General features: G+C 43.2%; 1 pseudogene; it reads left to right on the top strand.

The window, feature by feature from the left end:
• The first annotated feature begins 386 nt into the window (after window positions 1–386).
• Window positions 387–9707, top strand: LOC111960846 (ATP-dependent RNA helicase DDX54-like; annotated as a pseudogene).
• Window positions 9708–11188: the final 1481 nt, after the last annotated feature.

An 11188-nucleotide genomic window follows, 5' to 3' on the forward strand; every position in this document is an offset into this window, starting at 1 on the left:
GTGAAATGGCTAGCTAGTTAGCGGGTACGCCGCTACTAGCGTTTCAATCAGTTACGTCACTTGCTCTGAAACCTAGAAGTAGTGTTGCACCTTGCTCTGCAAGGGCCGTGGCCTTTGTGGAAGCGATGGGTAACGATGCTTCGTGGGCGACCGTTGTTGATGTGTACAGAGGGTCCCTGGTTCGCGCCCGTGTCGGGGCGAGGGGACGTACTAAAGTTATACTGTTACAGCAACACACTTTGAAAGGCAGAGACCAACGATGGTCACCGACTTGACAAAAGTGTTATGCTTGAACGCGCCCAGTGTGTTCGGGTATGGAAGTGCGGTGAAAATAATTGTCCCCCCCCCAAGAACGAAACGTCAAGAGAAAACACACTGCAGAATCTCACGTGTTTCAAAATGTCTGCTTTCTGTGTTGTTGTCATGTGCTGATTTATTGGCAAGCACCATTCGTTTTTTAAATATTCTAACCATTTCAAAGCGTTGAACAAAGTTAAACAAGTTAACGGTGCAGATACTTATCGCAATGGCTCAAAGAAAGAAGAAGCTGATGAAGAAAAAGAGACACATTGGCCATCGGCAGCCTGACGAGTCGGATGGTGGGGACTTCGAAGTTGCTGCTAAAATCATGGACGATGATTCTGTAAGAACCATTTCATGTTTATGTTATTGTAGCTAGGTAAACAATTTGTTTTAGTCATTTGAGCAAAGTTACGTAAATCTACCAGCTATGAATTTACTTGGCTAGTTGCAAACCCGTAGCCAGCTAACACGCTAACTAGGCTGCTAACATTGGATGTCAAATTGTCTCGAGTACTTGGCTATGGGTGTAAACGTTCCGTTTTGCAACTAAAACGAGAGTTTCTATTGGACAAATTGAGGTAGGTCCCTCCCCGTTCCGGCTACTTCCGTTTAGTAAACGTTTTGCAACAGACCATCGGGGTTGTCACTAGTTGCTACAAAGTCAAAATTGTCTTTTGTAAAAACGTATGTAAACAAATCTTTTTTTGGTCAGTATTTAAGTTTAGGCATTTATTTATTTTTATTTCACCTTTATTTAACCAGGTAGGCTAGTTGAGAACAAGTTCTCATTTACAACTGCGACCTGGCCAAGATAAAGCATAGTAGTGTGAACAGACAACAACACAAAGTTACACATGGAGTAAACAATAAACAAGTCAATAACACAGTGGGGGGGGGGGGAAATTGTCTATATACATTGTGTGCAAAACGCATGAGGAGGTAGGCAATAAATAGGCCATAGGAGCGAATAATTAGAATTTAGCAGATTATCACTGGAGTGATAAATCATCAGATGATCATGTGCAAGTAGAGATACTGGTGTGCAAAAGAGCAGAAAAGTAAATAAATAAAAACAGTAAGGGGATGAGGTAGGTAAATTGGGTGGGCTGTTTACAGATGGACTATGTACAGCTGCAGCGATCAGTTAGCTGCTCAGATAGCAGATGTTTAAAGTTGGTGAGGGAAATAAAAGTCTCCAACTTCAGCGATTTTTGCAATTCGTTCCAGTCACTGGCAGCAGAGAACTGGAAGGAAAGGCGGCCAAATGAGGTGTTGGCTTTTGGGATGATCAGTGAGATATACCTGCTGGAGCGCGTGCTACGGGTGGGTGTTGTTATCGTGACCAGTGAACTGAGATAAGGTGGAGCTTTACCTAGCATGGACTTATAGATGACCTGGAGCCAGTGGGTCTGGCGACGAATATGTAGCGAGGGCCAGCCGACTAGAGCATACAGGTCGCAGTGGTGGGTGGTATAAGGTGATTTGGTAACAAAACGGATGGCACTATGATAAACTGCATCTAGTTTGCTGAGTAGAGTATTGGAAGCTATTTTGTTGATGACATCGCCGAAGTCGAGGATCGGTAGGATAGTCAGTTTTACTAGGTTAAGTTTGGCGGCGTGAGTGAAGGAGGCTTTGTTGCGAAATAGAAAGCCGATTCTTGATTTGATTTTGGATTGGAGATGTTTAATATGAGTCTGGAAGGAGAGTTTACAGTCTAGCCAGACACCTAGGTATTTATAGATGTCCACATATTCTAGGTCGGAACCTTCCAGGGTGGTGATGCTAGTCGGGCGGGTGCAGGCAGCGAACGGTTGAAAAGCATGCATTTGGTTTTACTAGCGTTTTAAGAGCAGTTGGAGGCCACGAAGGAGTGTTGTATGGCATTGAAGCTCGTTTGGAGGTTAGATAGCACAGTGTCCAAGGAAGGGCCAGAAGTATACAGAATGGTGTCGTCTGCGTAGAGGTGGATCAGGGAATCTTCCGCAGCAAGAGCAACATCATTGATATATACAGAGAAAAGAGTCGGCCCGAGAATTGAACCCTGTGGTACCCCCATAGAGACTGCCAGAGGACCGGACAACATGCCCTCCGATTTGACACACTGAACTCTGTCTGCAAAGTAGTTGGTGAACCAGGCAAGGCAGTCATRAGAGAAACCGAGGCTACTGAGTCTGCCGATAAGAATATGGTGATTGACAGAGTCGAAAGCCTTGGCCAGGTCGATGAAGACGGCCGCACAGTACTGTCTTTTAATTCACGGTACTCCATTCTGTTTATTTATTTTATTTATTTATTTAGGCATAAGGTTAGCATTGTGGTTGGGGTTAATTCTAGGGTTATGTTTTAAATCAGATTGAATGAAGAGAGATTGTAGAAATAGGTGGGGTTTAGCCATTTGTGGCTGTGTAAACTAGTGACGACCCAGAATCATCGTAATAAATATGCCTCTTTTGTGGGTCTCTAATGTCAGGTCTAGAATTGATTTATTTCCAATTACATGAGAAAATATTAAAGTCATGCTAGATTTGGTTTTGAGTGGGATATGATTATGAGCATATCCATCTCCATAATGACAATGTCATGTTATTTAATGTTTTTCAGGCTGGAAGAAAGTTACCTCGGTTCCCTGGAGCTTCATCAGAGTGCCTGTCTGATGTGGAACCTGACACCAGGGAGCTGGTCAGAGCTCAGAACAAGAAGAAAAATAAGTCTGGGGGCTTCCAGTCCATGGGTAAGAAATTGTGGTAGGCTTACCTGTAGGCCATCTTTTTGAGACAATTAAAGGTTTTATACAGCAGTGTGTCCTGCGTATGTCCTAACCGACATATTTTGGTAATTGCAGGTCTCAGTTACCCAGTTTTTAAAGGGGTCATGAAGAAGGGCTACAAAGTCCCTACTCCAATCCAGAGAAAGGTATGCCAATGTCCTTGGATCTTTACATTTCACTGATATATCAGGTAGATTATTTACAAGACCTCTCTCTCCCCCTTTCAGACTATCCCAGTGATTCTAGATGGCAAGGACATGGTTGCCATGGTAAGGACAGGCAGCGGGAAGACAGCTGCGTTCTTGGTGCCCATGTTTGAGAAGCTGAAGGCCCCTCAGGCCAAGACAGGGGCCAGGGCTCTCATTCTGACCCCCACCAGAGAGTTGGTGCTGCAAACCATGAAGTTCACCAAAGAGGTCAGGATAGGCTTTTCATAGTCTATTTTTCAACGTTGGAAAAACTTTATACATTTTCCAAGCTATAGCACACAATATTTTACATACAGCAGGTTTTTAATGGCCCAAAGAGTTGTCTGCTTCATGTTTTCATTCTTGCATTGAAAAAAATATTGCCATATTGGTAACGTCACAGCCCTAACGTAATTATTTTTATTTACCCTTTTTTATTTATTTTTTATTTACTTTACGTAAATGGGGTTAATCTTTGTCATTTTTTTAGGGATAGTATGTTTTGTTCGTTGGGCAGTACCAGAAAATAGTAACTATATTCATTTTATTGTGTTTCAGTTGGGGAAATTCACTGGCCTTAAGACTGAGTTGATCCTTGGTGGAGACAGGTATTATTAATTAAATCTTCAGTCTTGTTGTGTTGAAAGTTGCTTACAAGCATCAACTGAACATCTTATTTTCTTTTCAGAATGGATGATCAGTTTGCTGCACTTCATGAGATCCCAGACATGTATGTACACTATGGTCTTCACAATGTACTGCTGTAATTTGCTATAATGCAATTTTAAATTAAAATAAGGTTGTAGTTTTTGTTGTTCTGTGCTGTTGATTTGAGTTATGTCTTCTGCCTACAGAATTATCGGTACCCCAGGTCGTCTGATGCATGTTGTCATGGAGATGAACCTGAAGCTACAGACTGTGGAGTACGTTGTGTTTGATGAGGCTGACAGGCTGTTTGAGATGGGCTTTGCTGACCAGCTATTATTCAGGTCTAGAATTAGAATTAGAATTTGAAGGTAGCTCTGTGTTACCCTATGGTTAGCTGCTGTCCTCTGAGGGCGTGGAGTGTGCCTACATCTACAGTGCCCTGGACCAGACTGCCAGGAAGATCAACATTGGTAAATGTGTCCACCGCAAGGCCATGGTGCTGATTGTTACAGACGTGGCTGCTCGCGGTATAGACATCCCCCTGCTGGAAAACGTAATCAACTACAACTTCCCCTCCAAAAGCCAAGCTCTTCCTGCATAGAGTTGGTGCGTAACACAAACAACAGGGGGAGCATTAGAACTATAATATGGCCAACATACTGTTTTAGGTTATCTTGAATTGTAACTTATGTACGTTGGAAAGAAAGGCCAATGACAACCATCTGAGTCAATGATATATAGTGTAATGAAATATAATGAAATGCACCTTCCTCACCATTGTTGTCTCATCTCTGGTTTTTCAACCCCAGGTCGAGTGGCACGCGCAGGCCGCAGTGGCGCTGCCTACAGCCTGGTGTGTACAGATGAGATACCTTTTGTCTTTGACCTCCATCTCTTCCTGGGGAGACCCCTTCAGCTGGCTACACCTGACCATCAACAAGGTACCAGCACTGGACATAAACATGTCATACACAGTGCGAGGGAATGGAGCCATTGCTCACCCCTGCAGTTGTCTTGTCACACTTGTTTTCTGTCATGGATACTCAATTCTCTTGCTTACTTTCATATATTTCTGTCTCTGTCCCTTCCTCGTGCCTCTCACTCACTCTATCACTCTCTTTCTCATCTCTTCATTTCTATTTTTCTCTCCCTCCAGAGTCGGACGGTGTGTTTGGTCGTGTTCCCCAGAGCATCCTGGATGATGAGGAGTCCCAGCTGATCACGGCCCATGAGAACGCTCATGACCTGCATAGCGGACAACGCCTACAAGCAGTACATCAAGTCCCGGCCCATGCCCTCGCCAGAGTGCTTTTAAACGGGTCAAGAACACAAAGCTCTCCAGCATGGCTGTCCACCCACTGTTAGGTCAGTAAAGGTGTCCGCATCAGAAACACTTCGGAACAGTTTGCGCATATTTTGTGACGTTTTGGTTGTCGGCAAGGGGTTTTCCGGCTGTACGCGCACAATTTCTATTTTCTTAGGCAAGCCAAATTTCGTTATCCAAGTCTACGCCCCTTCGTCGGTCATTGGTCAGCAGTAGGGATTCTTCAATTAAGTATTTGTTGTCATTCAGTGATAGACGACTTGTTTTCATGCAAAGTTTTTCACTTGAGAAATACTGCACTAAAACATCTTAGATGTAAAATTCCGCGACTAAGATCTCGGCAAAAAATGTCCGAATTAATAAACGTCAGAATTAATGACCAATTTCTTGTTATCTTATCTAGTCTGAGGAAGTCTATACTGGCTACGGCATCGCAAGATGTTTTTCAAGCGGCCTTTTAAGGGAATATGCGAGCACACTCGTTGGGCTAGGCGCCAGCTGTAAGGAAGCATGAGGAAGCCTTTAGATAACTGACCTATTAACTACTTTACCAGTGCACTTTAATGTGGGATATTAAATCAATGAAGTTACTGTCTCAGTGGATCCTCATCAGATCTTGGGTTCTCATGAAAATCACACGCATATGCTCCCTTACTCTTGCTATGATATTAACCCACGTTGCTTTGGTCTATTTTCAGGGTCAGGCTTAGAGAAAATGGAACTGGAGCGCCTTCAAATGGTGGACTGCATTAAGGGCTACAAGGATAAAGCTGTGCGTTTACATCAGAAATGTATATTGGAGGCTATTCTCTATGAATTAATGACTAACCTGTAGTAATACTGTTTAAATGACCACGGCACTTTTTCTCCAGACAATCTTTGAGATCAACTCGAACAGCAAGACCAACGCCAGCATGGTGATGCGAGCCAAGCATTCTAGGGACACGGCTGGTGGATAATTTCACCCAGAAGAAGGTGGTTCTGGCTGTAGAGGGCAAGTATCATGTTCCTGTCACTGCTCTGCCCTCCACACACTACATGACTGACCAGGAAGACAGTGAAGAGGAGGACCTTCAGGTTAGCACTTATACTCTAAGTATCCATCTACATGGTATAAAACCTAGCATGTACGTGTTCCATTGCAAGTCAACAATAGTGTATAGCACCACCACAGACAAAGTAGTATCATATGACCAAGGGTTATGTTTTAAATCAGATTGAATGACGAGAGATTGTAGAAATAGGTGTACTTCTGTCATTTCTCCACCAGGGGGTGTTCTCTGAGGTAGTGGAGGGGAAGAGGAGGAAGCCACAGGACGACGGTGAGGCAGAGAGGCCAGACAGTAAGAAGACCAAACAGACTGGCCGCGATGAGAACTACATCCTCTACAGACCCAAAGTCTTCAACTCTGAGAGAGGGTATGAGAAAGGCTGACTACACAGTCCATTCTGCTTTACAAAATACCAAAATAGTCATTCTGTGAATGTGGGATAATGGTGATATAACTCAGTGTTTGTTTGCAGACTGAGCCTGGGAACAGAAGGCACAACGTTTGAGCAGCAGGCTTCTACTGCTGTACTGGACCTGATGGGAGACGAAGGAGACCGACTCAACCAGCACAAACACATGATGAAGTGGTAAGAAGGAACACCATGACACACACCATGCAACCTCACTTGACATATAAATCATCTCTCTGCAAGGATCGCAAGAGAAAGCGCTTCGTCAAAGAAACGGGAAAGGAGGCAGACTAGAAGAAGAAGAGAACAGAGACGGGACAGATGAACAAGAAGAACGTGCATCCTTTTTGTCATCTCAAACTGATCTTTTCTGATGAAAGCTATTAATAAGGAAATTCCAACCCCCTCGGCTTATTGTGCATTGTGTAAGTCCTCACTTGTAATTGTACCACTGCAGTGTTCTAAGGATGTTTTATTTCCTTGACCCTGTTTCTCAGCTATGAAGAGTGGAAGAAGAAGTACAAGGTGGATGACGGAGGGGGTGGAGATTCAGATGGAGAGACTGGAGGCAGAGGAAGGAGGGGTGGAGGTAGAAGTGCACTTCATCAGAAAGCTCTAGCTAGAGTTTGGATCAGTTGTTTGTGATGGGTATGATGTGTCTGTAAGTAAAGCAGACATTGATGCATCCCTTTGGGACATTCTCCAAGCTCCAGTCTTTGGGACATTCTCTAAGCTCCAGTCTTTGGGACATTCTCTAAGCTCCAGTCTTTGGGACATTCTCCAAGCTCCAGTCTTTGCGACATTCTCCAAGCTCCAGTCTTTGGCCTCTACTCCTACCTAAGATCTATTCCAAAACACTTAGAAAATAACAAGAGCAATGTCCAGTTTGATGTACTTTCAAAATTGCTATGTTTCTTTCAATACAGCATGATAAAATAACGCTAAACAATTGAAATGCTGCCCTTCTCTTCTCTAACCCTGTCTCCCTCCCCTCTCTTCCAGGCCGAGGCAGGCCAGACCGGGCCCTGGGTCCCCCAGGCCAGCAGAGGGGTGGTGGGGCCCGCGCTCAGAGCTGAAGAGCCGTGACCAGATCGTAAAGCAGCGCAAGAAGACAGAGAAACAGAGGTTCTTGCAGAGTGGAGGCTTGAAGAAGCTCCGGGGCATGGGCAAGCAGCGCCTCAATGACCAGAAGAAGTCTGGCTTCGGCTGTGGTGTCCACAAGAAGGGCAAGATGAAGAAGTGACTGTGAGGGAGGGGTGATGAATAGATGAGGTATGTGGAAAAAGAGGTAGTGAGAGTTGTAAGAATCGGCGAAGAGGTGAGGCAATGGATGGAGAAGCTTTTGATCCCAAGTTGGAGGGATATGGAGGGTGGATGTCAATAGTTTAAAGTTGCGTTCCTCTCCATGACCCCCCCTCCTCCATCTGGACTGGTCGGTCAGTGCATATGTAGGAAGAGAAACAAGCCGAGAAAGCCTTTTGAGACTATTGAGATGCACCCCAGCCCAAAGGGTGCTTGCGGAGCTTCGTGTATGGCACCGCAGTGTGGTGTCATGGTAAGATCCGTGTCCACATTTTGTGTGCTCCTAGCCTGGATGCGGACTGTGCATGACAGGGCTAGAGAGATTGAAACTTGTATTTTGCAGATCTATTTGCATCATAATCCAGATGGATTGCTATGTCAATGTATTTGTTTGTGTATATTATTAATTCAAAGCTAACGTGTGATTGTGTTATCTGTGACTGTCGTTCTTTATTATAAAGTCTTGGGAGGAGCAGAGAAACTAGGTTATACAAAGCTGCCCATTGAGCAGTGTGAAATTCATTCCTGTTTTTTCTGGGCAGTCAAACAGTTCGATGAGGTCAACCACATTTGTGCAAAGAATAACCTGCCAGTCTACCAGAAGGTGTCAGTAAAGCCTAGAGAGAGGTCTGGGTCACTACCAACATGTTTTCATTTCAGACATCTGTATTCATTTGACCCAGCTGACAGCAGAGCAACCAGAGGGGTGTTGAGAGATTGACTCCGGGACAAGAGTGTGGTGGAGATGGAGGTTCACTAGAATAAGGAGAATTGGGGAACGTTTCTGTCAGCAAAGAGCCACAAAGCCAACGTCCCGCCTGCCATCGCTCGGCTATAAGATTGCTGTGTTCTAAATACTTAACAGGACATGTTTGGGAAAGGGCTTTATTGTAGAGGGAAAAGTAATATACATGATCAAAACCCTTTCTTCAAAACATGTTTGTTTTTGTTTTTATTACATTTTAATATACTACAAAAGTATTCATTTCATAATTTAATACACTAAAACCTACATTAGATAAATACAGTCAGTATGTTTTTTGCAGATAATTATTTCCATATCCAATTGTTTTTGTTGACTAGCCAACACTGATCGTTGCATACAGCATCATTTATGTACACAATGTGTGAAGTTGAACAAACTAACCAAACCTATTTGTCCCTTTTTGAACTTTACAGGAAAAATATATATGTAGGCTCACCCTAAACCTAAAAACAGGGTCAGAGATGCAGTGTGTTTTGAAGTCCTGCCATTGTACTACAGAGCAAGTGAGCTGACGTGACTGGAGAAACCCACTCCATCTGGATGTGGTTAGATGCAAGTTGTTTGATGATATGTGTACATGCCATCACACGTTATCTATGGTCGAAGTTATCTGTAGGCCAGCTCTGCTAGAATGAAGATTTGTGGCTTCCATTTCTGTTTGTGAATTTACTCAAGGTAAATGAAGATGGCTGCTAGGTACAGTGCCTTTGGAAAATATTCTCACCCTGTGACTTTATCCACCTTTTGTTGTGTTACAGCCTGAATTTAAAATGTATTCAATTACCAAAAAAGTCACATACACACAATACCCCATAATGTCAAAGTGGAATAGTTTTTACATGTGTACAAATGAAAAGCTGAAATGTATTGGGTCAATAAGTATTCAACCCCTTTGTTAGGGCAAGCCTAAATAAATTCAGGAGTAAAATTGTGCTTAATAAGTTGCATGGACACACTTGTGTGCAATAATGGTGTTTAACATGATTTTCGAATGACTACCTCATATCTGTAGCCCACACATACAACTATCTGTAAGCTTAATTGGAAAGATTCAATTTCCAATGCCTTGCAAAGAAGGGCACCTAGTGGTAGATGGATATTCATTACCTGCTTTTTTTTTACCCCCTTTGAGCAGGATGAAGTTATTAATTACACTGGCGTATGAATACACCAGTCACTACAAATATACAAGTTGTCCATCCTAACTCAGTTGCGGGGGAGAGTAAGGTAACCAACCGCTCAGGGATTTCACCGTGAGGACAATGGTGACTTTTTAAAATAATTACAGTTTAATGGCTGAAATAGGAGAAAACAGGCTGGATCAACAACATAGTTACTCCACAATGCTAACCAAGTTGACAGGGAAAAGAAGGAAGCCTGTAGCAAATAAAAAATATTCCAAAATGTGCATCCTGTTTGCAAACATGCACAAAAGTAATACTGGCAAAAATGTAGCAAAGCAATTGTTTTTCTTGGGACAAATCCAATACTTTTAAAATTATTATTATACCTTTATTTCAACAAGGAACACAGACTGAGACCAAGGTCTCTTTTACAGCTGGGCCCTGCGTATACATGTTTACACATACAGTTTAGGTATAATAATTAATAAGCTACACAAGACAAACAAAACGATCACAGATAACACAAAGAAATACAGCTACAGATTACATGTTCACAATAGGTTATTCCCCTAACAGCACAAGAACTTGCATTACTTGAAACAGTTACAAAAAATATACCTGCCCAATACGACAGGTATAGATAGACCTTACAGTGAAATGCTTACTTACAAGCCCAAACCAGCAATGCAGTTTCAAAAATACACAATAATGAAAGAATATGAAAAGTAACAATTAATTAAAAAGCAGCAGTAAAATAACAATAGTGAGGCTATATACAGGGGGTACGGGTACAGAGTCAATGTGCGGGGGCACCGGTTAGTTGAGGTAATATGTACGTGTAAGTAGAGTTATTAAAGTGACTGCATAGATATTAACAGAGTAGCAGCAAAGAGATGGGGGGGGGAGGCAATGCAAATAGTCTGGGTAGCCATTTGATTAGATGTTCAGGAGTCTTATGGCTTGGGGGTAGAAGCTGTTTAGAAGCCTCTTGGACCTAGACTTGGCGCTCCGGTACTGCTTGCCGTGCGGTAGCAGAGAGAACAGTTTATGACTAGGGTGGCTGGAGTCTTTGACAATTTTTTGGGACTTCCTCTGACACGCCTGGTCCAGAGGTCCTGGATGGCAGGAAGCTTGGCCCCAAGCTTGTACTGTGTGTACTGGGCCGTACGCACTACCCTCTGTAGTGCCTTGCGGTAGGAGGCTGAGCAGTTTCCATACCAGGCAGTGATGCAACCAGTCAGGATGCTCTCTCTGGTGCAGCTGTAGAACCTTTTGAGAATCTGAGAACCCATGCCAAATCTT

The sequence above is a fragment of the Salvelinus sp. IW2-2015 genome, linkage group LG4q.1:29 (genome assembly GCF_002910315.2).
Source record: "Salvelinus sp. IW2-2015 linkage group LG4q.1:29, ASM291031v2, whole genome shotgun sequence".
NCBI lineage: Eukaryota > Metazoa > Chordata > Actinopteri > Salmoniformes > Salmonidae > Salvelinus > Salvelinus sp. IW2-2015.